Below are 5447 nucleotides of genomic sequence, written 5' to 3' on the forward strand. Positions count from 1 at the left end.
TCAAAGGGGAAGAAATGGAAGAGTTTGACTTGAAAAAAGAAGGTGTGGTGTGTATGTGTTACAGGAGAAAAAAGAAGTTAAAAGAATGGAGGATGGAACTAAAGAAAGAGAAATATCTTCAAATATTTAATTAGAATTCATGATAGAAAGGTCCTGGGAAACATATTTTGACCCAAAGTGTTAAAATTTTAACAATTTAATGTGTCTGGAAATGGAATTAATTACATTGATGATATGTTTGCTATGTCCAGAAGTGTTTTAAATGATTTATCAGAGATACTATAGAGTGGATTCCAGAGACCCAATGGATGGTGTGGTGTTTTTTTTATTTAGTCATTTGAATATTATCTTCACAATTTTTGCCATATGGGAATGATCCAACTTGTACCATCTTTTGTTTAATATTTTCTTTGCATCAACTCTTTTGTCTTGTTTAAATGAGCTTGTTTTAGAATGAGATTTGAAATCACTACCAAAAATGAAGGAAAAAAAAAAAGAATCAGTGACCAAAAATAAATGTAATAAAACAAAATGATATTATTAAATTCTACCTAGAGTCTGCATGGCAAAAGTTCTGTGTCTGTGATCTGGGCTCTCTTTGTTAATAGGAAGATTAATAGTTGAAAATATGATAACACCAAACTGATCATTTGTCTTTCTCTAGTCAGAAGGATTAAACAAGAATTGAATAGTAAAATTTTTTCTCACTAAGCAATTCAGTGTTTTTCATGGCATGCCTGTGTGCCATCTAAAATCATCAATCTATTCACACATTTGGAAAGTCTATAGCATGGGTATAATTCACACCAGTGCTTCCCAATCTTTTCACAGCTTGTCACACACAGAGAACAATATTCTGTGGCACAGTGGGGTAAACTAAGGCAGCTGCTCACCACCTGAGACATCTGGCCCAGACAGCTGACTCTTGCCCAGGCAGCAAGAGCCCCTTGCCACCCCTAACCTTGAGGTGGAGGAGATGAGTAAATTGACGTACAAGTAACTCTTGTAGTTAACATTCTATTAAGAGTTCTTTCTAGAAGTCTGTAATTCTATACTATTTACTTAAAGTTTCTGGAATCCAAATATTCGGCTTGAAGTACTTACTTTTTGTATGTAAGAGCTCATAGGCTGGGTAAAGACCATCTCTACACCTTCTGGAAAATTCTCTCGTGGGATATTTGGTATCTCCCTTCATGCATATGACAGGAGAGCAGCACTGAAATCAAGTTGCTATGTTACAGTGGGAAAACAAATCCCCCTAGCCGCCTGACCACCAAATGAAACCACAGATTCTCCACTTGGATTTACACTACCCTTTTCTCCAACTGATACACTGGAAAATCTGACTCAGTAAAAATGTGGTGTGTGTGTGTGTGTGTGTGTGTGTGTGTGTGTGTGTGTGTTTAAAAGAATCTTCACAATCCTTCTAATCTTACACATATAAATGCACTTTAGTTCTGAAAACAGTCAGTTCATCTTAAACCAAACAGATAATCAGGTAAGAAGAAATTGTCTTTAAGAGCATAGCTTTTGGCTGAGGCTACCTTATTTGGAAGAATTTGAAATGTTGCTAGGACTCCCCATGGCTCTACGACTGGGGAACATCTGATACCAGTTTAAAGATTCCATGATTCATTAAAGGATTTTGGTCTGTTCCCTACTCTTTTAGTATTTCCTCACAAACAGACCTCAGGATTTTCCTAAATGGACAGATTATTTGTCTGAGTTTATTTCTGTGTGTTTTTTTCCCCCCCTGCATTGTCTTTTTTTTTTTTTTTAATTCTAATTGGGGTGATTTACTATCACTGGTGTTTTCCTTTTTGAGTTCTTTGAGTCCGGGTGGGAGGTCATTTTTGGCCTCAGATTGGAATGTCCCAGAATAACTGCTATTTAACAGGCTACTTGGTATGTTGCAATTTTAAGGAACTCTCATGGTTGAGGCTGAGATCTATCTATAGGCACCAAATAGAGTGGGAATATTTATACTTCTGATTTCTGTTCTAAGGCTTCCATTACTTCCAAATACATTTAGCCCAATTCTCTCTCTACTCAGACGTGGAAGAAGCAAAGCTGTGAGTGGACATCGAAGGATGTTCTTTTTTTCTTTTTAATGTTTTATTTATTTTTGAGAGAGAGACAGAGCATGAGCTAGGAGGGGCAGAGAGAGAGAGAGGGAGACACAGAATCCAAAGCAGGCTCCAGGATCTGAGCTGTCAGCGCAGAGATCCATACGGGGGCTTGAACTTGTAAAACACGAGATCATGATTTGAGCTGAAGTCGGAGGCTTAACTGACTGAGCCCCCCGGGCTCCCCGAAGGATGTTCTATAGACTGAATGTTTCTGTCCCCCCAAATTCATATATTGAAACTGGTTGTAAGTAGTTTTGCCATTAGCACCTTTGCTCTGCAAGCATTTTTGCAGCAAATGTTTTTGCTGCTTAACGAATTGGTTGTCAGGCCATTTTGCCATAAAAGACAAAAATCACAAAAAATAAAAGAGGGACATTCATTAAAAGGGATATAATGAAACAGAAAAAATGAATAACAAAATTTAAAAGACTGTATTGCAAGATGCAAAATACTGGAATATATCTGAAATGTATAGTGTAGGTTCATGGCAATAATGCCCAGATAACTGATTTTATTTTGTGAATTGTACCTAAGTACTTGTCTTCAGAATCTTTCATTCATAGCATTGTACATTTTTTTTTTTTTGCTTGTTGATTTATCTCCTTGTTCAGCATCGTACTTTTTCTTTTTTCACTAAAATTTCTTCCTTCATTAAGAGAGGTATCAGTTTTTAAATACTAGAATGCCTGTTTGAAGATTAGCTTTGTATTGCATTGTGAAAGCCTTCTATATTGTTGTTTGTTTTTGGCATGTTGTTACATGTTCATTCATAGATGTTCCAAAGTTTCATGGGAAATGTGGGCTTAAAACTCTGTGCCACAGTATAGACCAATATGAAGGCTAAGATTTATATAATATATATACAATGGAACATAAAAATGTATCTCTGCATGAATGAAGAAATGAAACCAAACTATCAATGAGATTTGTTTAAATTTATAGCAAAATTGCCTTACAGCCAATTAGTTATGCATTGAAAGTGCTTGCAGCAAAAATGTGTACAGCAAAGACAATTACAACAAATATATGGACAAAGTGGAAACTCAGTCCCCAGAGTGATGGTATTTGGAAGTGAGGTTTCAAGGAGGTAAGTAGGTCATAAGGGTGGAGCCTCCACGAACGGGATTAATGTGTTTATAAAAAAAAAAAAAAAAAGGCCCCAGAGAGCTCCCTTTCCCCTTCTGCCATGTGAAGACACAGTGAGAAGACAACTGTCTGTGAACCAGATACTGAATCTGCCAGCACCTTGATCTTGGCTTTTCCAGGATCCAAAACTGTAAGAAGTAAACGCATGTTGTTTACGCCACCCAGGCAATGGTATTTTTGTTATAGCAGCCCAGATTAAAACTGATTATTATAGTATTTCTCAAATTTGCCTGATGGTAAGACTCACCAGAGGTTGCTGTTAAATAGACAGAATACCCAATCTTTCTCTTAAGAATACGGAGTCAGAGGGGCGCCTGGGTGGCTCAGTCGGTTAAGCGTCTGACTTCGGCTCTGGTCACAATCTCACGGTTCGTGGGTTCGAGCCCCGCGTCGGGCTCTGTGCTGACAGCTCAGAGCCTGGAGCCTGCTTCAGATTCTGTGTCTCCATCTCTCTCTCTGCCCCTCCTCTGCTCATGCTCTGTCACTCTCTGCCTCAAAAATAAATAAATTATTTAAAAATATTAAAAAAAGAAAAAGAATACTGAGTCAGTGGTCTGCTCTAGGGTCTTTAGCCACTCTTTCAAGAGCCCCTCCATGCTCGGGTTCCAAACTACCCCTTCACCTGCTCTACTCCTCTACTGTTCCATTCATTCATTTTCCTCCCACCCTTCCATCTGTCTCTTTCTCTCGCCTCCCTTCTTCCTTCCCACAAATATTTGTTGAGCATCTCCTTGGGATATAGATCTGAATAAGAGAGATAGTCTCTGCCTTTACAGACAATAGGTAAATAAATACCTATTACAGTTTGTGATACAGCTAAAAAGGAAATAAATGCAGTGATATGATGCAAAGGGTTAAAGCAGAGATGGAAAGCATGTAAGCCAAGGTTGTGAAGGGTGTTCTTTGAAAAAGCAAACAAACTTTTTAAACATTTTAGTTTATTTTTGACAGACAGACAGAGGTAGAGTCTAAGTAACTTGCCCAAAGTCACACAACAAATGAGTGACAGAGCTAAGATTCAAATATGCCATCCCAGGTGATCTGTTTTATCTCCTGTAGTAAATCTTAAGCAACATGGGAGAAGTGACTGCTTTGTCTTTGCATCCTTAAATTAAATAAACAAAAAAAATCAAGCTGCAGAGGAGCTCTAACATTTGTGTAACACTAAGAGAAAAAAAAAAGAAAAGAATGCCCCTCCCAAATTATATTAGTTTGCGAGGATGCTGTAACAAGTACCCCATGGCTTAAACAACAGAAATGTATTGTCTCACAGCTCTGGAGGCCAGAAGTCTGAGATCAAAGTATCAATAGGGAGGCGCCTGGGTGGCTCAGTCAGTTGAGCATCTGACTCTTGACTTCAGCTCAGGTCTTGATCTCAGGGTTGCGGGATGGATCAATGCGTTGGACTTCATGCTGGGCATGGAGCCTGCTTGAGATTCTCTCTCTCTCTCTCTCTCTCTCTCTCTCTCTCTCTCTCCCTCCCTCTACTGCTTGTGCTTACTCTCTCTCTCTCTAAAAAAAAAAAAAAAAAAAAAGGTGTCATTAGGACCATAGTCTCTCTGATGTTGTTGCCTGGGAAGTATTTGCTCTGGGTCTTTCTTCTAGCTTATGGTAGTTGCTTGGTTTATGGAAGCATAACTCCAACGAATCTGCATGTGGTGTTCTTGCCGTGTGTGAATCTCTGTGCCCAAATTTCCCCCTTTTATAAGGACACCAGTCATATTGGATTAAGGGCCCATCCTATTGACCTTGATTTCACTTAACTGATTACGTGTGCAATAATCCCAGTTTCAAATAAGGTCACATTTTGAGGTAGTGGGGCTTAAGTTTTCACCATATGAACTTTGAGAAGGTACAATTCAACCCACAACACAATTCTACTACATAGCATCTATCACAAGGCTGACTGCTAAGCCAGAGGGCCTGATGTATTTGTTCTAGGTGCCCTCTCCTAAAACCAACATTACATAGAGTCAAATGATCAATTTAGACAAGTTTTATTGTGCTAACATGGAGCCTTCAATCTTTGAAAGATTCTGTCAGTCTGATATCAATGCTAGTTAGCTTTTCACATAAGCAAAAGGAGTCATCTACTTAGCACCAAAAACTTGGTCTACTTGAAGCTACTCTAACCTATGATTCCTTCTGCCTCTCATTAAAGGGGGAGTCAAT

The sequence above is a fragment of the Panthera tigris genome, chromosome B2, assembly GCF_018350195.1.
Source record: "Panthera tigris isolate Pti1 chromosome B2, P.tigris_Pti1_mat1.1, whole genome shotgun sequence".
NCBI classification, from domain to species: domain Eukaryota; kingdom Metazoa; phylum Chordata; class Mammalia; order Carnivora; family Felidae; genus Panthera; species Panthera tigris.